Genomic DNA, 24,419 nt, shown 5'->3' with positions numbered 1-24,419 from the left:
GCAATTTATAGTTATGTTGGTATCCATAAATTGTTATATTATTTCTGTTGATAATGTTAAGGAAAATGTATTTAACATTCAGATTGTAATGGGGTGATCTCTTTCAGGAGACTTGCTTGGTGTTTTTAATTACTCATTGATAAAAATCGTTATGACAGATTGTACATTATTCTTCAGCAAATCTAATTTAAATATCAGTTAAAATATACTATCAATGATTTATGAATTAAATCTAAACAAGTTTCCTTCCTTTTACAGTTTAATGTAATGACTTATGTTAAGCTCTTTAGAATAATCATTACAAGACAATTTTCTTTGTTAGTTAAGCGGGTGGGGATTTTTCCCCCTTTGTGGAAGATGGCTGCAGTAAATTAATAATTTATAAGAAACAATCAAGCCTCAATGTTTGTTTTATTATTTTAGTTAATGGTCAAAACTCTGCATACAGTCTGTCACTTTTTAGTTTTAATTTATGTACTCAGTCTGAATTATAATTCTACTTGATATAAGCTGATATACTAATAGAGGTTGATAGTCTTTGTCCACCATAATTTCAGAATTGGTTCTGATTAGAAGGATGAAGAGCTTCTCCAGCACAGCATGGGCAGTCCAGGTGCTTGCTGGCAGTACACATCATCTCCACACTGTGGGTCAGATTATCAGAAGAGTATGTTATTCAGTGGCTCTCATTTAGGCATCCCAATGAAGTCAGTAAACTTTCAAGAATGCTCAACTCTCATTTAGTCACCTAAATGAAGTGGCAAGACTTTCAAAAGTTCCCAGCACCCAGCAGCTCCTGGTGCTTTCAATGGTGCAGTCTGAGCACTTCTCAAAATCTTGTCTTCATAGCTAAAGGCATATCTACACTTACTTCCAGAGCAATCGATCCAGCAGGGGTCAATTTATCGCGTCTAGTGATGATGTGATAAATCGACCACCAAGCGCTTTCCTGTAGACTCCGGTACTCCATGGGAACAAGAAGCATAGGCGGAGTTGATGCGGTAGCATCAGCAGTAGACCTACCGCAGTGAAGACACCGTGGTAAGTAGCTCTAAGTATGTCAACGTCAGCTACGCTATTTTCGTAGCTGAAGTTGCATAACTTAGACCAACTTAGCTTGCCCCTCCTCCCCCACTATAGACCAGGTCTAAGTTGCTGAGGACTCTCAATTCCTACTGAAGTCATTAGAAGCTTAGGTTGACCTCTACCTCATAGATTGTTCAGCCGTACATCCTTGATATTTATGCTTGAGACACACTGGTGTAAGTGAAAGTGGGATCAGGTTCATGGTGATATTTTACCTCCATTTCAGAACATCAGTTCTTTTTTATATTTAATTGTGATGAAGTGGTGGGCCTAACAATAACCCAAATAGTGACCATTAAAATGAACTAATTTTACAAAGGTCAATAGGATTACCACAAGAACTTTGCCTTTAGTATATGTAATCCTTCTACCAGGTGGAGTCAGCAGCAACAAAAGCTGGGTTCAATATGCAAGGGTTCATCTTAACAATACAATACAGAACTGGTTTGAGCCCCCATCCAGTAAGGTGGGAAAATTACACATCATGCCTGGGCACCTCTGAGAGGCAATACTTCCCCTCTCACAAGCACAGAGTCTAAGTGTGGAAAAGAAACTTTTAATAGACGGAGGGAAGTAACCCAGCTTTAATTTGGGGAAACACTGCAAGCAGGATTTATAAACATAAAACCACAAGCAAAAGATCCCCTCACCCCCCAGAGTACATTGAACAGTGTCTTTTGCCTATGTTCTTGAGTCCAACAACCAAAATTTGTTTAACATGCCCCTCCCTCCACCACACCCACTCACAGTTGTTGTCCTTCATTAGTGAAGACCCAGAGTTCAGAGGTGCATCTGAGAGTGTTCACCTCCCACCCAGGGGCGGGGGGAGAAGGGAGAAAAGGCATGTTTCTTGCCCCACCATCAAGGTGCTGGCCCTGGCATCAGCCGCTTGCCGCTCAGCTGGCCACCTGTCACTGATGTACACCAGCATCATCTGCTTCTCTACTGTGGCCTCTGCAGGTCAATCTCTTGAGGTTCCACCCAGCTCTGAGTGACTTTCAGCTCTTAGTTGCGGGAAATGCACTACTGAAGCAAGCTGGGCAGAAACACTGTCCCACAACAGGTGATTTCAGCTCTAGTGCCCAGTTAGCAAAACGAAAAGTCTTCTAATGGAACCTTAATTAACTCTTATCTTTGAGCAGTGGTGAGGGACAGTTTAAACAGTGCCTAGGACTCTTAGGTAGAGCCCACATCTCCACAATGGAACACCTGTCCCCACCCTCCCTTTCCCTTCACAGGAGTCTGGCATCTGAGCCCCTTGCTTAACAGGTTGAGTTCAGTTGATGGTGATCCTCTCAATCAGGACAGGCTAAGCACAGTTCTGCATCTTTTTACATGTACAATAAAGATAATAAATTTTCATTACCTCTGCATTCAAATTCAAAATGTTTTATAAAAGCTAATGTTAAAAGGATATAATACACAGGCTAGGGAGAGAGTTGCTGTACATATGGTTATAGTGCTTAAATTATCCAAAATTACAAAGATTGATTTGAAAGTCATACAACACATATAGTACATAATCATAAATATCCCAAATTTAGATTAATAAACTGAACAATACAGTTTAATTATTAGCATTTCTATAGTGATTTGTAACCCAATACCAGCCAAAACTGGTCACTTTGGCAACACAAATCTGTCTGCTGGATACTGAGGCAGAGTAGGTGTGTTCATGTAAATACAGTCTGGTCCTGAAGCCTTTTCCCCTCCCAGCTCATCACTAGCTGTCAGCGGAGAGCTCATTCAGCCCCAGTTTACATATAGGTAATTCATCTTGCAAAAATATTTTTAAAGTAGAGAAACTAAATCAAAATAATTAGAAGAAACAATAGCAAGCTGATCTTTTTAATCTATTAAATATTTTTAAATTGACGTGATTTCTTTTTTTCCCTCTCAAATTCAATGCAAAAAGTATATCAAGATTATGCTGTTACGAATAATGTCATTTGCCCAAGAATGTTTGGAATAAATCTTTGTTGCATACTAGCAGTTTGATCCTGCAAGCAAAGTATCTGACTTTAACAATATGCACCAAACACAGTACACATAAGCATATTATAATGTACTGGCTAGTTGTATGTGTATGGTACCACAGCCCTCTGCTGGATGGAATGTAAAAGCAAATTAAATACATGATTATGTCACATTCAAGTGGCTGCCATGCAAACTGTATCTAGCCAAATGAAGCCACATGCTTATTCATAGCTGGATTGATTTGAATAAGATTTCCATTTATCCAGGCTTTTCTCCTTAATGGCCTTCTGCCTATTGTCAGAGTTTCCCTGTGATATGAGCTTGTCCAGGAGAATTCCAAAGAGTAAAGATTTTGTTTCTCTTCTTTCTCACACTTATCCCTTGCTTTTCTTTCTAGTTTGAAAGCAGGGAAAGAGTACATGTTTTGCCTCCACCTTTACCTTCCTCTTTCTATTTTCCCTTCCTCTTGTATGTGTTTAAGCATATCTGCTTCTGGTTTCTTTATACCCGGAAATTTGTGAAATCTCAGATTAGTACCTTTACATCCTCATGTCTTTTTAATGTAGTCCTCTTGTCTTAATTTAGAGAGTTTATAAAAATATTAATAGGACTGTTTCTTAAATCCTTTTGCCTTTAAAGCCAAGTACCTTAATTAACATGGGCCTACTTCAATGCTTGGCAGCACCTTTGCGTTAGTAACTCCAGTAGAAAGGGTCCAGAAAGCAGTGGATTTATACCCAGGAAAATACTCCAACATGCTCTCCCTACCTGATGCAGAACTGTGTTCTGGCTATTCCAGATACTGGAATGGTCTCTTGGGATCATTGGAACTGAACTGGCCACCTTTAACCCACTCTTGACCCTATGCTGAGCTCAGCTCCACCACAGAGATGAATTGTGTACTATGTGTTCAGTTGTGCAGACCTTAGGAGAAGGAAAAATGACTAACACAGTGGGTGCAAACTTGATATTAACAACTTCCAGTTAATAGCAAAATTTTGCTGAGAACCAATTCCATTCCACTGTCTTTGTTAATATGATTCAGATATTGGCAATGACATGCCATTTACTGAGAATTTTTCTGGAAGAAAGGACCCAGGCCCAGAAAGGTTTGTGTGTCTGCAGTCAGGGAAGAAATCATTGAGACGTGGCTTCCCTGGCTTCAGCCCTGCAAACTTGAGTGCAGCCAGTGTTTGGTATGTCCCAATGCCTCATTCCTGGGCTACAGCCCTGCAAACCTGCCTGCACTTTGGGACAGCTCAGGAGGTAAGGGGCTGAGGTGCCTGCCTCCCTGCCCCAGTGGGGAAGCCCTGCTGGAATCTCAGCACTGTAGACTGAAAGATGAGGCTGTGGACAGGACAGCTGCAGACCAGATGCCAGTTATCTCTCCGAGGGCTCACAAAGCTGCACGGTACCTCTCCCCGCTGCTTCCTTGTCCCATAGCTTCTCCACCCAGCCTGCAGAGAATACTGTACATCTCTGTGGGCCAACAGCATCTCCACTTCTCTGATGCTGCCCTGCCCCATGGAAAGCCCTGGCATCTATGCTGAAGACCTGCTCCCCACTGCTGCTAAACCCACAGGTAGGTTTGTAAGACTGTATCCAGGGAAGGCATGTCCCAGTGCTTCCTTTCCTGTCTGTAGCCCTGCAAACCTACCTTCCCCTTATTGGTGACTGCTGCATCATTTTAACTTTTTTTGCTGCCATCCATGGAGTTATTGAGAAGCAAAATCTACTGTAGATTTAAACCCTTTCCTCATGTGACCTAAAATAACTAAGGTGTGCCTAAAAATGTCACAACTGTAAAGTCTCATATCTCAGGCCCCCTCCATGGTTAGAAGCAAGGCCTGGAACCTTTAGGGAAAAATTAGACTCCTCTTTCCAATAGTATCATGTCCTGGTTCTAGTCCATGATATGCTGGACTTCAAAATCATGACACATTTGTCTAGAAAAGCTATGTACTGGCTCAGAACTGAATCATCCCATCTTTGGGTCTTGGAATGAGTAATTTAAGATGTGGGGGTGGACTCTAAATTTGTGGGAGGAATAAGGAAATATTTCTACTTCAGGTTTTCCTTTTTTTTTTCCTTTTCTTTTTTAAATGACTGCTTTGTAAACTGTTCAGGAATTAGGACTGTTAGAATGAGTCCTGGGATTTAGTGGACAGGTTATAGGAATTTGATAAATTTCACAAGCATGTAGTAAATGTATATATCATATGAGCTCCCATTTATCACCTGGATAGCCACTTCACATATATGATGTGTGTTTGAGAGAGTGTTCCTGGCAGGGTGGTATTCCTCCTCCTCTTCCTAAATGTGGATCCTCCTCCCCCCACTTTCCAAATCACCCCATTTCAAAGCCAAGGTATACAGAAAACTTTTATTGTCCTGTTTTTGCTATTTTTATGTTCTCTCCTTTGTACTCTATAATCCCCTGGAATAGAAAAATCACCCAAGTACTGTGTTATAACCCAGATCTGGATATTGGACTGCTATTTACTTCCCATCACACAATGCAGCATGACATTTTCTCCCCATATAAACCTTTAACCTGGGAACACATCTAGATTGGTAGCTTCTGCCAGATTCCAGTTTATGAATCATTACAAATGTGCAATTGCTCTGGGGATTCTTTGTTTTTACTTCATCCCTAAGGTGCAACATTGAAAGATAGTAATGTACACTGAATCATCTTACAAGAAATATGTTTGGTATTTTGCTATACTGTTGTTTGTTTGCTATACTGTTGACAAGGTAGTTGAGTTATGGGCAGACTTGGATCCAGGATCTAGGAAGGGGCTTGCAATTTTGGAGACAGGAGAAAGGTTAAATTTTAAAATTAGCAGTAGGCTGCTGATGACCCAGGAAAATATGATCAATGTGAAACTGTCTGTTTGCTATAATGTATCTATTGAAGTATATAAATAGGCCTATCAGTGAGGTTATGAGGTTGATTCCATTACAATATCCCAACAGAGGTGTTATAATAAACTCTTCTATTATGGTATTGATTCTACAATTGTAGCACTTCTGTAATAGAATCACTGTTATTATAGAATTGGTATTAAGTGTTTCAGAAGCGAACTGCCAGTGGGAGAGACATTCTGAGGCCATATCTCATTTGTGGACATTAACCATTTCAGTGAAGACAGAGTTGTAGAGAAACACCGATGTGTATTATTAAATTGAACTAAAAATTCACACATGAATTCAGAATGTCAAAGTTAGTAAATTTTAGAGTCCCTCTTATTCGATTTTGACTTATAGCTATCACACTGTTCCTTTCCTACAGAAGTGTCTTAAATGCACAATTGAGTGTATCCTCTTTACAGAGAGAAATAAGATGACCTTAACCATTATTCTGTTTTAAAAGTGTCATCTCTGTTAATTTTCAATGGGGAGGGGAAGGGAAAGACAACTAATTATTTTATGCTCAGTGGCTTCTCAACATAAACTTTGCAAACTACAACTTACCACATTTGATGCACTGTAGATCTTTGTTGGCCAAGGCTAAAAATGTCTCATTTAGCAAACAATTTTTTTAATCTTCTACCACTTCAGTTTTGTTTGATGACCCGAATACTAAAACAAAATCTTCCACACAATCAGACATTGTCTTTTTTCTGTATGTAGGGGCTTCATTGTGTTGGTGGGCACTTACTTGGATAGCTGCATTGAACCTATGTAGCAGGTGTGATAGCACCCTAGAATTTCTTAGAATGAACTGTTTTTCAAAGTCTCTTTTAACTAAAAGGTGCATCTGCATCTACTGGTATTCTCCCAAATCATCCTTTCCTAATTTCCCTCTCTCCTACCTTGCAGCTCTGCTCATCATGAAGAAATAGTTGTCATACAGATGTCAGAGCCGCATTGTCCTTGTTTGAGCATCATGAGGCATTGTGCCTCAGGGATGCACATTCTTTCAGTTGGGGATAAACACTATTGTATAATAAATAATAAATCTTATGGCATTGTTCCAGGTGGTGACTAGACAACATAATTCAATGATAAACAATGCACAACTACCTGGCCTCCTATATTCTCTGTGGGATTAGAAGAGTAGTTTTGCCCTCAGAAACATCAGTTTTCAATCATGCAATTTGTCACTATTGAATAAAGTCTTGCTGGCAATCCAGAAATCTTACACTCAAAGCCAATATGGCAAAAAGCCAAACATGCGCCAGTTTGAGGTGGTAATTTTCAGAAAGTTCAATTCAGTTTACAAATGGTAGTTTAAAATTTCATTGAATTCGAAATTCTTCTTCAAGAAATGGGAACTGTAGAGCCTGAATGTAGCAGTAGCATGTAAAGCTCATTGAAATTTTTCAGACAAATAGTTTATTCACAGAAAAATGTAGGTTTGGTCAACCCAAACCTATTTAAAAGTTGATCCAATAAGTTTCAGGTTTTTTTTTTCAGGGTTAGCTGCACAAAACCTGGTTTCAACACCTACTTTCTAATATTTGTCACAGTGATTAGGGTATTTGTGTAGGATGTGGGGACCCAGCTTCAAATTCCCACTCTAGAGCAGGTACTTGAACTCACATCTCCTATTTAAGCAGCCTAACCACAAATACTGGTTATCTTCAATCTCTCCTGTTGAAGCTGTTCCACTTAGCATTGCCAACTTTCTAATCACACAAAACCGAACACCCTTTGTGATGTTCTGTACCTCGGGGAACACCTAGCACCCCCATGCTCATCCTTATAGTAAGACTGTGTGGTATCTAATGCAAAGTTTGTCATGCCAGGCATCATCGGAAGGATCATGATGCGCTAAGCATTGTTGTTATAGTGATGTTATTGGTTGTAATTTCATATATATAGTTCTGAGGCTGAAAATGTGTCCTCTTGGCTTAAAGCAGTGGTTCTCAAACTAGGGCCACTGCTTGTTCAGGGAAAGCCACAGCCTGTTTGTTTAGCTTCTGCATCCGCCGGTTCGGCCGATCGCGGCTCTCACTGTCCCTTACGAACTTAGATGCTTCACCACTCCAGGCCAATGGGGGCTGTGGGAAGGGTGGCCAGCATGTCCCTCAGCCTGTGCCGCTTCCTGCAGCTCCGAATGGCCTGAAACGGTGAACCGCAGCCAGTGGGAGCAACGATAGGCTGAACCTGCAGATCAGGCAGGTAAACAAACTGGCCCGGCCCACCAGAGGCTTTCCCTGAACAAGCAGTGACCCTAGTTTGAGATCCACTGTCTTAAAGCAAGCCCAGCCAAAAAATTCTCCAGAAGCAGAGGGGCAGTTCACATCTCATCAGGGCAGGTATGGGACAAACCCAGCCTAGTCTCACAGGAACAAAGGACACTGGCCTAGGCAACAGCAAAGAATCTGTTGGACTCTCGAGTGAGTCATCCCCCTGTTATAAACAGATTGTTAAGGGTTCATGTCTCTTCTACCTGTAAAGGGTTACAAGCAGGGAACTGGACACCTGACCAGAAGACCAATCAGAAGACAAGATACTTTTAAATTTGGGTGGAGGGAAGCTTTTGTGTGTGTTCTTTGTCTGTTGTGTGTTCTTCTCTCGGAGGGTCTGAGAGAGACCAGACATTACTACAGGCTCTCTAAGTTTCTTTTCAAATAGTAAGTAAAAACAGGCGGTTTAGGCTTTTTGATTGTTTTACTCTATTTGCAATTGTGGATCTGGCTGGTTAACTTTTATATGTGTAGTTGCTGGGAATATGTTGATTTGTATTGGTACTGGGGGGAAAGTCTCTTTCTGGTGTCTGTAAGCTACATGGCCCTGTAAAATTTACATCTTGAAGTTACAGAGATAATTCTTTACTTTTTCCTTTCTTTTATTAAAAGATTTCTTTTTAGAGAACCTGATTGATTTTTTTCCCCTTGTTTCCCTTGTTTTATTCCAGGGGATTGGGATAACTCACCAGGACGGTGAGAGAGACGGGAGGGGGGAGAGATAGAATCTCTCTGTTTTCTTTGAATCTGTTTGCCTCTTTGTGGAAGGGAAGGGAGATGCTTCTCTGTATGGAGATTTAAGAGATTGGATCAGTATCTCTCAGGATAGCCCAGGGAGGGAAATTCTGGGAGGGGGAAAGGTGGGGGAATGGTTTATTTCTCCTTGTTTTAAGAACCCAAGGGATCTGGGTTCCTGGGGTCCCCAGGGAAGGTTGGGGAGGTCAGAATGCCCCAAAACACTATATTTTTGGTTGGTGGTAGTGCTATCAGATGTAAGCTGGTAATTAAGCTTAGAGGATTCAGGTGCTAGTATCTCATTTTCTGAACTCTAAGGTTCAGATCTGAGAAGGAATGCTATGACACCCCCTTCCCTTGGTCAGTTTGGGACTGCAATGAGGTAATGGTCACCTGACTCTGAAGGTGGGAGGCAAAGCCAAGAGGGAAGAAAAGACACGATAAAAGGGAGAGACATTTGCTATGCTCTTCCTCTCTCTTCCACCTCCATCTACAGACATCACTGCCCCGCGACTGAAGCGCTGATCCAAGGGGAGAGCCTGGCTGAAAGGCAGCCAGCCTGTGGTGAGAAGCATCTAAGTTAATAAGGGCATTGAAAGTATTCAGATCAGCTTAGAATGTGTTTGGCTTTTATTTCATTTGACCAAATCTGACTTGTTATGCTTTGACTTATAATCACTTAAAATCTATCTTTGTAGTTAATAAATCTGTTTGGTTATTCTACCTGAAGCGGTATGTTTGGTTTGAAGCATGTCAGAGACTCCCCTTGGGATAACAAGCCTGGTACATATCAATTTCTTTGTTAAATTGATGAACTCATAAGTTTGCAGCACCTAGTGGGCATAACTAGACACTGCAAGTTGGAGGTTCCTAGTGTTGTGTCTGGGATTGGAGATATTGGCTAGTGTCATTTGGTTGCAAGTAGCTTGGGAGCAGCTTACATCCTAGAGGCTCTGTGTGAACAGCGCAGCGTAGGGAGATAGTTAAGGTGTTGGAGGGGGTTCTGTCTTGGGGCCCTGGGTTGCGGTGGGTGAGGGGCTGTGGGAGGGCGTTAGGGTGTGGGAGGAGGTTCTGACCTGGAGCAGGTGGTTTGGGGTGCAGGCTCCAGCCCAGTGGCGCTTAGCTCAGGCAGCTCCCAGTTGGCAGTGCAGTGGGGCTAAGATAGGCTCCCTGCCTTCCCTGGCTCCACACAGCTCTGGAAGTGGCCAGCATCTCCAGCTCCTAGGCACAGGGGCAGCCATGTGGATCCATGCCCACAGACACTGCCCCCACAGTTCCTGTCCAATGGGAGTTGTGGAGCCAGAACTTGGAGAGGCAGTGTGAAGAGATTCCCTGAATGCCCCACACCTAGGAGCTGCAGGGATATGCCAGCTGCTTCCGGGAGCCACGTGGAGCCAGGGAAGGCAGGGACTCCAGGCCTTAGCACTGCTGCACTGTTAACTGGACTTTTAAGGGCTGGTCAGCAGTGGTGACTGAAGCTGCCAGCGTCCCTTTTTGACCGGGTGTTCCAGTCACAAAACAGACATCTAGTAACCCTAGTTCCACTTCTCATAAATACTAGTAGCTGAAAGTTTGTGCTGTTACATGGGCGTTATTTGTAATGACTGAGAACTTAAAAATTGGTCAGTAGCAGACCGCGAATCCCAGTGATGGTTGAACCAGGTAATGTTCTGAACAAAAGGAACTCTCATCATGCTTGTAATTGTTTCCATTACTTCACAGTGGCTCAAGAAACATTCTAGGCTTCAGAGTGACACACAGAATGAAAAATCCTGGAATCTTCTTATAGCTACAAAGTGGAACAGCTTCAATAGGAGAGATTGAGGGGAAAAAAACTATCCCAGATACCCCATTGCTCAGGATTCTCATGCGGAAGTGAGGGAAGATATGAGTTCAAGTCTCTGGCATACAGTGCAGACTTTAACTTGGGACACCCACATTGTAGGCTAGTACTCTAAAACCAGTGGCCTAAAAGTTAGAAGGATACATACATGGTTTTCTGAAGTTTGACAGACTTTTCCAACTTGCTGACAATTTCAAATTTCAGTTTGTCTGTCATGCCTCCAAATCCTTCTAAATCAGTGTAACCATGAGATGGCACATGTGCATCAACCTATAGATCAGATATTCCAGATGTCATTATAAAAAGGCCCAGTCCTCATTTTCATTCCTTCCACCTGTGCAAGCAAAATCAGGACAATTTCCTTTGTCATGATTGCTCAGTTTATTTAGCTTCAGGTATTTAAATAAATTACAATTCAGCGGGGGGGAAAGCCCCTCTTTGTCCCCTGCTGGAGACATCAGCGTCCTGACATCTGATCAAGAAAAACTCACTCAGACTGTGCTACCAACAAGACAATCTTCTGAAGCCAGGAGGAGACACTGACCAATGAGAAGCCAGCAGGCCACTTAAGAAGGCTTATCTGCTTCTTCTCAGGGTGAGACCGAAGACAGAGATGGAGCTCCTCAATGCTACCCATGGCTCGGTCAGGGCCCAGCCCTCAAGTGCTGCAACTAAGCACTTGGTTGGTTATCCTTAAAGGTGCAGATAGTCAAATTCTGAGTTTTGTAATCCTTAAACTGTTTAGAGACTGACACCAAGGTTATACAATGGACCGCCCTGTTGTGAGCAGGCAGCCACAACTTGTGGAGAATGGCAAGCAGTGCTTGCAGCACCATGCTCCTCTCCACAGGAGGCACTATAGAGAAGCATCACCTGTGACAGCTTGGTACTAATGTGATGATCTCCTCAGGGCAGGCTATTTGCTGGAGATTAGACCCTGTGTCAATTACCTGTAACACCAGTCTGTCTGCCTCAGCAGCAAACACTTCGAGATTCTACCAATCTTTACCTGCTTTGCAGGCAACAATCAGTGAGCCCAAGTTCCCCAGAGATATCTTTCTGTAGTGTGCAGTGCCTTGCACTAGACACTCACAGAAATTAATTTGACTGCCTCCAAACAGAACTCTCACTTAATTCAGTGCAACAGCACTGAGATGGCTTATAGTAAAACTAAAAATAAGTTTATTAACAGAATAGAAATGTAAGGGGTACTAAGCAAAGATAACAGAAACAGAGTATCATTACAAGTAAAACAAAAATCACTACAATTTAACTCTAGCAAGCTATATCTTTACCTAAAACCTTTTTTACTTGTAGCAAAAGAACAGCATCTCCTGCCCTTCAGGCAAAGATTATCAGGCTCAGAGGGTGTTTTTCTCTATTTCCCTTAAAGAATATCTTTTTGCCCCTTTGTATTTTCCAGAGTGTATTGTGTCTGCCTCAAAAGCCAGGAAGACTTCCAGTGCAGACTCTGTCCCACACTGTGCTCACTAACTTGTTTGGTTCTCTGCTTGCTAGCTTGATTGCTTTGTTTATATAAAAGTACGTCCATTGTCCTCTGCTTGCAGTCAAGCCAATCAGACAGATAAAGCTACATTCCTTTGTTTAGGGCAGGATTGATTTATACACTGTCTCCAAAACATGCTCTAAGGACATATTTCCCAGCACACATAATAAGGTCTTCTATACATCCTGTGCATACATCACACAATGACAGTTAGGACTAGAGTGTTATCAGTTTACATATGATACCTTACAGGGCACCTTTTGGATACATATTATGACAACAGTGCATTTGGGGCGGAGACTGTGTCAAGTCTGGTATGAGTTACAGCATAGTGGGCCTTCTGCCAGTGGACACTGGGGAGCTTGTAGGATCACAACTACAAGTGCAATCAACTCCTCCTTTTTAAAATGGGAATTAAGGCAATGAGTGCCTGCAGTATCAAGCTTATATGGCTACACTTGAAATTTCAAAGCGCTGCCGGGGCAGCGCTTTGAAGTGTGAGTGTAGTCAGAGCGCCAGCACTGGGAGAGAGCTCTCCCAGCGCTGCACGTAAACCACATCCCTTACAGGTGTAGCTTGCAGCGCTGGGAGCCGCGCTCCCAGCGCTGCGGCACTGATTACACTGAGGCTTTACAGGGCTGTATCTTGCAGCACTCAGGGGGGTGTTTTTTACACCCCTGATCGCGAAAGTTGCAGCGCTGTAAAGTGCTAGTGTAGCCATGGCTTTATGGCTGGGTCTGTGCAAAAGTGTTGATGGGGAAGATGCAGACCAGCCACATTTGTAGCCCTTTCAATGAAAACTGCAGGACTACAGCCTTCTACCATCACATGGGACATTAGTCACCCCAAAAGGGAGTGGAAGCCAGGCATCCCACTGGCAAATACATACACATGCATACACCAATAAATATGGCCAGCTATGTACTGGGTGTGCTTCCCACGCACACCCTCCAAAAGGCACAATGCCTCCAAGTACTACCACTGGGACACTGCAGCTCCTCGACCATTACCATCTCCATCATAATTACTTTCTATAAGTTCTGAGGAAGCCCTGAGAGGCTCTTGATGTTACCAAAACACTAATTGCTACAGTTCTGTAGAAATAAATGCAACTTTACTTGTTCCTGCCTGGGGGAGTTGTTAATCTGATTTGGACATGGTGTATCAATGAAACAAGGAAAATAGTCATACTATTGCCAGAAGTTCCAATGTTGCACCCCTATAATGTGATTCTTGATGCCCCCAGAGTATCCCAGCATGCAGACGTAGCATGCCCACTGCTACAGCTTTAAGAACATCCATCACTCTTCTCTGTAAAACCAGTCAGCTCAGCTGGCCAGTGTAGAGGATATAGGATGAGTCGCAACTTTACTTCAACTTTTTTTCATTTGAGGTAGCTAACAAGGGGTGGATAAAAGGACTGCATTTGCATCCAGTGTTTGCACTGGGGATTGTCCTTGCAAACTTGAGGCATCAGTAAGAATATATGGACTGAATTCTCACCTGTGCCCAAAAATATAGTGGGCATGGCTGAAGATGGAGACCCAAACAAACTATTGAAAGGCTCTCCAGTAACTGATCATTTTTTTTCCCCTCATCCCTATCTCATATAGTTTAGAACAGAGGAAGAAAGTACAGCATTTTCCTGTTTGGCCAAGGTTTGTTTATTGCATTATTCAGTAGGTCTATGGTAATTGTAGAGAAAATATTTATTTTTCAAAAGTATTTTTTTCTTGCTTTCAAGAATTAGAGCAAAAACTGTCCTTTGTTCCAATTTACTGTGTGACTCATTAAAAAGATACACTGAATTTTATTTGGTGTATATACTGCTAATAAGAATGACCTTTAAATCAAATATAAAATTGTGAAGGGAAATTGAAATACAATTCTGAGGAAATGTCTACTTATTTGTTGCAGTCTTAATGACACATGTCCGCAAATGTGTTGCAGATAAGATTAAAACAAAAATTGTAATTGGCCATTAAACATGTTGCACAAGAAAGTAAACAAATGAGAAAAAGAACTCAGCAAAAACTAAAAAGCTTAAGTTGGTTGAAAAGCTAGAATAATAATGTAGTTTTCAGTATAGGACACTCTAGTATGAGAAGTAGTAATTAGAAAACAGATAAGTAAAATTTGTAAGTGCTCATGAAGGCAAAAGACTACAGATAATAGAACAATTAGCATTTCAGCATTCACAGGCTACATCTAAGGGTTTTTTTTTCCTATACAGCATGGCAAAGCATATCGGAGGTGTAATGTGCTGTAACTTTGTATTCTAACTGCCCCATGTAGATCCTGATGGTGCACTCTAAAAGGTACCTGGCTCAAGTTAATGTGGATCCATGCCTTCATGGCTGGTGAACATATTATAAAAGATTGTGTGACTGACAACAAAATAGTTTCTAAGAGAGGCCATAAATTCTGGAACCTACTCCCCAAGTTGATATGAAATAACTTTACTTTGTTTACTCAGGAATCTTGGATTCCATTCCAGACTCTGGGGGGGAGTTTGCTCTGGTGGCACAGATTCTTCTGCCCATTCTCCTTCCCCCAGGCTTTACCCCTTCTGCCCCATATCCTCAAACTTGACCTCAGCCTTGTCTCTTCCCCACCACGACTCCCTTGCCCCATCTGATTTTCCTTGTCTACCCAATCTCAGTCTCCATTCCTTAAGCTTTGGATCCAAGTCTCTTTGCCCAGCCAGTCAGTCTCCCCCTCATACTCTGAGCCCCAATTTCTGTATCCACTCCAAATCTCTGCTCCTTCCCATTCCCAGTCTCATTGTACTAGTCCAGTCTGATCCAATTACCCATACCCAAATCCTTGTCTGATTTGTCTATTCCCTCTCTCCCACTGACTCTCAATCCTAGACTCCCTCTATTAGCTCCTCATTAATCTCAGCCTCCCTCTGCCCCCTATCCTGTTCCATGACCCAGTCTCCTTGGTGCCTTGTGCCCATTATTTATTTGGTCAGCCAGTCCCAGTTTTCTCCCTGCACCTGAAATAACTGGTTTCCACCTCCCCACACTCACTCTCTGTTCCCTCACCAGCTCCCAGTATCCTTGCCCAAGCAGTCCCAGTTTCTCTCTCCATTCCTAGTTTTACCAGTCTCCTGGTCCAAATATACTCTCTTCCTTCCCTTTTTCCAGTTTTCGTCCCCTCTGCATTCAGATCAGATGACTTCATCCTCCATGCTTCCTGGTTGACAGTATGGGGTCCTTGAAAGCCCAGGATCAGACAGGCTCTCTACTCTCAATTCCCGTGCCTGACCCTAGCCCAGCCCAGAAGCAGCCATTACTGGGGAAATTCTTCTGAACCCTCATAGCCCTAACCTGGAAAGACCATTCTCAGTCACTCTTAGCTATGGTGCATACACAGTCCTGTCACACTTAGGAACTTGGGGCTTAGAGCCTGCTCACTGTGAATGGCACATGCACTGTCTGGTCTTGTGTGGGAGATGTTAGGTGATAAAGTATGTCAAATGATGATGGACTCTTTGGGGAAGTTAGCTGCTAAACTCAAAGATATGTACTGAGCATATTGAAACTGATATTTTCTCAAAAGCTTGTACCTTGGCTAAATTTGTGTGTATTTTCATATGCATGGCAAAAGGTCCACCCTTGATACACTGACCACTCCCTTAACAAATACCATATCCCTCCTCTAAAGTGTGTTTGTTCTGTTCAAAGGAAGGGACACTAGATTTTTTTTTAATGGTAAAACAACATTATTTCCCCTAACCTTATTCTTAGAAATGGCTCAACCATTTTGGCTGAAACTTCAACTAAGTCAGTCAGCCTGAAGCAGACACCTAGTATTTCTATCATTTCAGCCCAAATGGTTAAAATTTGGCAAAATTATAAATAACTGAAAACAGAGTCTAATAATGGGAGATGTCAGGCAACCTTAATAATAGGCTGCTCTGCCAGCCCTGTCTATGATATAAATGAGCACTTGGTCATATCAGTCTGACTTCCCCCCTCTCCGCCCATCACCTACTTTTTTCATATACTTGAATGCGGTGTAGTTGTAACCATGTTGGTCCCAGGATATTAGAGAGACAATATGGGAGAGCTAATATCTTTTATTGGACCAACATCTGTGGTGAGAGAAACAAGCTTTCGAGCAATGCAGAGCTCTTCTTGTGTGGCTTGAAAGCTTGTCTCTCTCAGCAACAGAAGTTGGTGCAATAACAGATATTACCTCACCCACCTTGTCTTTCTAATATACTTGAATGTCATTTTTGCTAAACTCTGGTGTAATAAACAAAGCTTTTGTAATAAGCAAAAAATTTGTCTTAAAACCAGAGTAGGAAAAGAAACATTTCTCTTCAATTTCAACAGAAAAATAAAAATCAGGTAACTTTCTAAAAGTTTATTTGCTTTCCTTAGAAATGTTCTTCCCTAACTTTGAAAGAGAGTAATAAAACTCTTCAATTTTTACAATAAATTGTGCTTTAGTGTTGAACAATACAAAACTTGGGAACATGGAGGTAGATACATATCTCCATTACTCAATAATTGTTAACTTATTTGTATGGCCTGGTTATTTTATTTTATTTTTAGAAACTATGTTTCACAGAAGTAATAGATTCAACTTGTGTTTTCTCTCTGTCTTTGCAGAAATGTATGCAGGTATGGAACAGTAATATTTGGACTTCTGTTTTGTTTATTTCTTATTTTAAGTTTGTGATGTGTGACTTTTTTCGTGCTTAGATTTGGCATGGTTGAATGGTCTTGTTTTCCTTACTGATTTTACATTTCCTGTTTTAAAAAATGCTAAGTACTGCTTCTCAAATATATTCTTGGAGTTTTTTAAAAAAATACTATACATACTATATAAGCATAATCTATGAAAAGTTACAAAACTGAACCTTTCATGGAAATTGAAATGAGAATACACATTCTGCAAAAATCTTTCACTTGCTCATTACTCTGCAGTAAATATGGGCTAAAAGAGCTTGTTATATTTTTAAATTGGGAGAGCAATACTTTTCTTGTTTTCCAATGAAACCAATTTATGCATGCATCTACAGATATTTATTTTTGCAATCCAGTTCTACAGTTCTTCAGGCTTTAACTTACATGTACTAGCCTTTAATCACCCCAGTTGTGGATTTATGCCATGAAATAGATGGAACTAATCATCTAGCTGATAGAAGTGATGAAAAGCTTAGAGGTGCACCTAACCTTTTTCAAGGTCAGGAAAAATGACATTTTGGAAAATTTAACAAAGGTGATGAAAGTTAATTCCCAGGGCTTTAATATTTACAGTTTAAATATTGAATCCTGCTTACCTGCTGTTCTAGGATTTGACACTCGTAGTGTGTTCATGAAAACTTATTACTTAGGGCTACTGGACTGTATAGATATTGATTAGAAAACAATGTAGATTTCTTTTAGATGGTCAAATTAAAATAAGTACAATCATTTAGCTTCAAGAAGCTAAAAAAAAACCTGTTCTTGGGGAAAATAGATGCTTATACATATATCAAGCATTTTTCTTCAGGTTGCTATAAAGTCTCAGCTGTATATAAGGCTACCTCTCCAGAGATTTAACATTTCTCTATTAAGCGGCATTGTGAAATGAAACATTCACCACAAATTCCATTTGATTACATTTATTCTGAAAAATACTGTGGTGATTCACTGTAACCTTGTAGAAACCTTTTAGCACTATTGCTAAAATGCTAGTGACAGGAACAGAGAGAAACGTCTAATACTATATCGCAAAAAATGCAATAAATTATGATAAACTACTAACACAGAAAACATTTAGGTGGAAAATAGTTAACACAGACAATATACAAAAGTTACTAATTAGTCACTATACATAATTTCAGTACAGTGCCATTTGTAGATAATAAAGTCTATCTGTGCCCTGAGACTCACCAAAGGGTATACAAAAGAAAACAGTAATCGGGTGACAGTTATTTCAGAGTAAAACTGAAATAACATTTATCTTGCCATAATACTAACAAAATAAGAGTGTTATGGTATGACAGTTTATAAAGGTGTGAAAAAATTCATATATTTGTGCAGCAAAATCTGCATAATTTGCATTTCTTCTGAAAAATAAGAAGATAACTCATCTCCCTATTCTCTTCGAAGTGCAGTTTTGTTAATTTCATAAGAAGTGAGAAGCCATGCTTACAGGCATGCTGTGTTTCATTATTTTTGTTTGAACTGAAATTGGATGTTTTTATATATATCAAAGGCAAAATGTGGAAGGAAGAGTAGGATTTTAAAACAAAAATCAATGACCGGTTGAAGTTTGTCACTTTTCTTATGAAATAGTGCCTGAACCATTCTTCCCTATCTTGATTATAGAGATTGATATTTCTTTTGCAGTAACCCTTCTAATATTCTAATTGCATCCAAATTGCATTCTCCCCATAGAGGAAGACACAGTCACGGTACCGGGATGTACAACCTGAACTTAGGAAAATACTGTATTGCCAGTAAGTGAAGGAATATAATAGGACGAGATCTGGAGACGCAACAGGACTTAGGTGTTATAATGCTCAGTATCCTCGATGTCGTAATGTCTCACTTGCAGGCACCTTGAAAATCACTGGAATCCACCAACCCTAGGTTAGGCACCCTATACAATGCATAGGGAGAGAGAGAAAGACACTTGAGAATGGGATCCACAAGAGATAGGATGGGAAGCTGCCTAAGAAAGCCAATAGCAGATGGCTATCAGAGTGGTGTATCTAAAGCTCATCCTCCTCACTGAATCAGGTGCTCATCTCTTCTGGAGTGAAATTGGCTTAGGTGCCTATGCATATTTGGCAAGAATAGCTTAAATATCCAATTACACCCACAGAAAATGGCCAAAGGAGGAGTTAGCCTCATAACCTTTAGCCCAGTGATTAGGGAACTCACCCAGGATGTGAAAGACTCTCATTCAAATCGCTTCTCCTCATCGGAGGGTGGGAGGGTAGGAAGGGGGGCAATTGAACCAGGGTCCCTTATCTCCTAGTTCAGTTCCTTAGCACTGGGCTAAAGGCTATAAGGGAAGGCTTTAGATATATCTTCCCTCTTTCCTGATGGCCATTTTGCATGGAGAGTGATGCCTACTGGATTGGGCCCTGCATGCAAGTTAAGTGGGGCACCTTCTCTTTTACCTGGTTTGAGGATTGTGTTGAGGCTTATGTGTGAGGTAAGTATCTGGGCTTCTGCCAGAGGCAGTATTGTGTATACCCTGAGACAGAAATTTAGGCACCTATGAAAATTTTAGGTGAAAATTCAGATGGCATATGAATTTAGGAACCTACATGGTTAGCTGAGTGTGTGTGTGTGTGTGTGGGGGGGGGGGTGTTTATGGATTGCAGTAATGCCTAAATTTGGGATTTAGGTGATTAAATCCCAGATTTAGGCACCTACATCCCTTTGTGGATCTGGCCATAAGAGGCTAATGACAGTTTCCTAAGGCTAAACTGCCAATTTAAGTGCCTCAGTCCAATATTTAGGTGCCACTGAAATGTTAAAAACCCCTGCTCAGCTGCCAGCCAGCTTTGTTGGCACCCAAATTTCCTAGGTGCCCTTGCCAGTGAAGTCCCCATAGTGCCTAAGTATCTGCTGGTGGGCATATGCAAAACTGCCTAAGTCCTGATGCTGCCAAACAGCTCTTCACTTTAGCTCATGCTTAAATCCTGATGAGATTCTCAATCTTGGTGTTAACCTACCTAACTAGCCTGTGGTGGCCAATTTGTTTGGCCTGCTCAAAGCATGACTAACCTCCACAAAAGACAGCTGGTGGTGGAGGGGACCAGATCAGGAATTTTGGGAGCTGGCTCCGTAGCATCTCTGTTCCAGAATATCCACTACCCTGTGAGCGGTTACAGCAATCACCTGGAATGTGAGAAAGTCAGATTTGAATCCCTACTCTCCCTGATCCTAAGTAGGGACTTTGTATGAGGTTTATAGCACCCTAACCCCCAGCTATACCATATTCTGTCATGGGGGGGTGTCTCCCAATATCCTCTGTTGAAATAGTGCCACGTTATGTAAAAAAAAAAATCTTAATTGGGCCAGAGAGGGAAAGCAAGAGGATAATTCTGTAGCCCAGTAGTTAAAGCCCTCACCAGGGAGCTAATTCCAGTCCCTCCTCCAAATCAGGCAGAGCAGTAATTTAAAAGCAGGTCTTTCATATTCCATATAATAGCCCTAACCATGGGTTATTGACTATACTGCTGGTTTTTTCATTAGAAATTGCTGACCTGGCTTAGTAGCCTAATTCCAGAAAAGAGTTAACAGCCCAGAGTCAGGCTGCTAACTACCTTTGAGGGGTGGCACTTATGACTCCCCCTTTTCCTCACTGTTTCCTAGTGGCTAGCTTAGGTGGCTCCTTGATCAGTTTCTGTGAATTCCTTTCAAGTACCTAATTCTCCCCATGAATTGTATAGGGAGCCTGAGTGCCTAAGTCTGGTTTTGAGGATTGCACTGGGTAGCAAAGCACCTAAAACTATTGCAATGCTATTATACCTAAGTCCCTTTTTGGACCTAGCCTGAAAGTTCATATTTAGACACCTGAATAATGTCTTGATTTTGCAGACTGCTGAAGATCCAGGAGCTGAAGTCAACATGGTTTCTGACTTATTGTGAACTTAGAAAATCTGTACCAGGTTAAGGAGGGCTGTTATGGAGGATCAGCAAGAGGTGGTGATTTTATATGTATTTATCAGGAGAAACAGCTTCCAGTTTCATTTCATGAAAAAATAATGGAACGCAGTATGTATCTACTGATGGATGTTCACCACTTGTGAAAATTATTTATATAATTATTATATTTCTTTTCAAAACTCATTCCCAACCCACAAGGAAATCAAAATGGCCAGCAGAGAAACAGTGCATTAGTGATCAATGTATACTGTATGAATATGTTGTGTGTGCACACAAAAAGTAGTAACCATCTCTGTACCTTTTTATCAATATTTTTAAAGAAGAATGTTTAGTATTTGTTTGGAAAATATTCATTTTAACTAGGCATTTGCATTTTGTCCCAGAGCTGGGCAAGAGCAGTTAATAAAAGCTGCTTATTGCAACTTCCTCCATATTGTCATGATTAGATTGAAAGTTTTAATTCAAATATATTTGTGTGTCCGATTCACAGTTCCACTGGGGAAATGTTGACTTTGAATACTGTTTTCAAATTATCTGTTAACATTTTCATAAATGAAATTGAATTTTTTGTTAGTTGCCATCAGAAAACTGTTATTTTTGTTTGAACTGAAATTTCTCTAACAAGAAGGAGAAACACTAGGTCACTTCTTTCCAGTGGGGAAAAAAAATGAAAACAAATGTCAGTATTCTCTAGAGGGCAGAAAAAAAACTTATCTTAGATAATTTATTTTGTATATCACTCTTTGAAAATTGACACTTCTGTCAATTAGTAATGGCTTAGCAAATCAAAGGATTCCATGGCAGGAAATCTCCTATTTCTGGTACTTATTGAATTGTACTTGCAAAGATATTATAAGAAAAATGCTTTGAAAGAGTGAAATGGTATGATTGTGAGTGAAATGCCATTACTAATATGCAATAAATGTGTCATTCTTAAACTAAAATACATTTAAGAATCCTGAAACAAGTTGTTCATTATTCATGTGTATATGTTTGTTTTGCTGAGTAGAAAGGCATATCATTTACACGTACAGGATATGCTGTCACAAAAAAGTAATCCTATAATGAAATATGTAATTTGTCTTTTCATTATTTTATGTATGTGTGTTAGATATTTATAAATTTCTTATAGGTAAGGCTGTGAGTCTGTCACGGAGGTCATGGATTCTGTGACTTTCCATGACCTCCATGACTTCTGACAATAGCCAGCAGCAGCAATTTGGGTGTGTGGGAGGAGGCTCATTGCTAGGGGCTCATTGCTAGGGGTTGGGGCTGTGGGGATGTGCTTATCTAGAGGTAGGGTCTCATTGGCTTCCACTAGCATGGCTCTGCAGCACCTCCTAGGTGGAGGGGCCAGGGGGCTCCGTGCACTGCCCGCACCTACAGTGTACCTGCAGCTCTGATTGGCAATGGTTCCTGGCCTGCGGGACCTGCAGAGCCAGTGCTTGTTGTGGGAGCAGTGTGTGGAGCCCCTTGTCTTCTCTGCCACCTAGGAACTGCAGGGACATGTGGAGACAGGTAGGGAGCCCCTGCTAGCCCCCCCAACCTCCCCACCAGCAGCAGCAGGGGTGCTGGATCGCCTCCCCCATCACCCATGGCACCCTCAGACCTCCACCCCCAGCACACCTGTGGTCCCCCACTTAATTTGTTAGTTTAGGGTATATAGTAAAACTCATGGACAGGTCACAGACCATGAATTTTTGTTTAAGGCCCGTGACCTGTCCATGACTTTTACTAAAAATACCCGTGACTAAAATGTAGCCTTACTCATTGGGTTAAAAAAAAGCCTTAGTGAATACACACAATCCATTCCGTCAACAAACAATGACTGCATACAAAGAGTTAATGAAGAGAAGAAGTTTAAATAGTTTAGCATTAGCTAACCATGGCTAGAAAAGTGTATTAAATTGATTGGGTCCGTTCCACTTTTCATCTAGATTTACTGGCATTCTTTCCTTTATTCCTCTGTCAAATTAATGCCTTTTAATAAATATTATTTACCTACCCTTTGATATTTCAGTTATACACTGTGAACCCAGAGCTTAATGTTGAAACATTCCCAATTAATACTAAGTTGTTAAAAATAAGGCTGCAGGAAAATCCAACTCAGGCCTGATTTACACTATGGTGTTGTAAGGCAGTTTGTCGACCTAACTCTGTAAGCATCTACACCAAAATGTAGCTCCCACTGATGTAACTCACCCACTACACTGACTTAACTCCACCTCTGTAAGAGGTATAGTGCTTAGGTTGATGTAGTTAGGTTGATGCAGAGTCAGTGTAAATATTATGTTGCTTACATCAACAATTGCTGGCTTTCAAAAGCCATCACACAGTGCCCCACACTAACAGTTAAATTGTTGCAAGTGCTCCTGGTGAGAACACACACTGCCAACACAAGGAATAATGTGGACATGCAAAAGCAATTTAATTATTGTGATGCCTGTATGTCAACATAATTTAATTTTGTAGTGTAGACTTGCCCTTAATTTTCAGGTTTGAGCCTCCAGGTAGGTAAAGAATATTTATTTAGTAGAGGATCACTAGGTGTCACTATGATTAAAAACAAATTTTAATCAAAAGAAAAATGGTTAAATAAGCAAACAGGCATGCAATTACTACTTACACAGTACTAAAACTATACTTACACTCAAAGATAAAATAGTGACATCAGAGTGAAGTACAGCCTTATAATCCTGGAAGCTAACAGTACACTTTAGATATTAATCGTTATTAATTAATTAAAAATCTGATCCCCAATGTTAACAAAACTACGCCTTTTATAGTATATTCTAACACTAATTAACATTAAACATAAAAATTACCCTAATCAGATTTCTGCCACTTCCTTCTTGGTTCTTCACAATACTATTATTTCAATTATCATAGAATCATAAATTCATAGGACTGGAAGGGATCGCGAGAGTTCATCTAGTCCAGTCCCCTGCATTCATGGCAGGACTAAGTATTATCTAGACCATTCCCAACAGGTGTTTTGTTGAATCTGCTCTTAAAAATCTCCAATGATGGTGATGCCACAACCTCCCTAGGCAATTTATTCTAGTGCTTAACCACCCTGACAGTTAGGAAGTTTTTCAAAATCTCCAACCTAAACCTCCCTTGCTGCAATTTAAGCCCATTGCTTCTTGCCCTGTCCTCAGAGGTTAATGAGAACAATTTGTCACCCTTCTCCTTGTAACAACCATTTATGTATTTGAAAATAGTTATGTTACATCTCAGTCTTCTGTTTTTCCAGACTAAACACACCCAAATGTTTCAGCCTTTCCTCATAGGTCATGTTTTCTAGACCTTTAATCATTTTTGATGCTCCTCTCTGGACTTTCTCCAATTTGTCCACATCTTTCCTGAAATATGGTGCCCATAAGTGGACACAATACTCCAGCTGAGGCCTTATCATGTCACACTGCTCCTTTAGTAACCAT

The 24,419-nt window shown here is 40.9% G+C and overlaps 1 protein-coding gene across 1 annotated transcript in view; it reads left to right on the top strand.

Annotated features, from left to right (window-relative positions):
- The window catches only part of EYS (eyes shut homolog), a 1,559,204-nt gene that overhangs the window by 464,960 nt on the left and 1,069,825 nt on the right, over window positions 1-24,419 (top strand). The window lies entirely within an intron of this gene.

This window comes from Gopherus evgoodei, chromosome 3 (assembly GCF_007399415.2).
Source record: "Gopherus evgoodei ecotype Sinaloan lineage chromosome 3, rGopEvg1_v1.p, whole genome shotgun sequence".
NCBI classification, from domain to species: Eukaryota; Metazoa; Chordata; order Testudines; family Testudinidae; genus Gopherus; species Gopherus evgoodei.
This window is presented reverse-complemented; position numbering and strand designations above follow the sequence as displayed.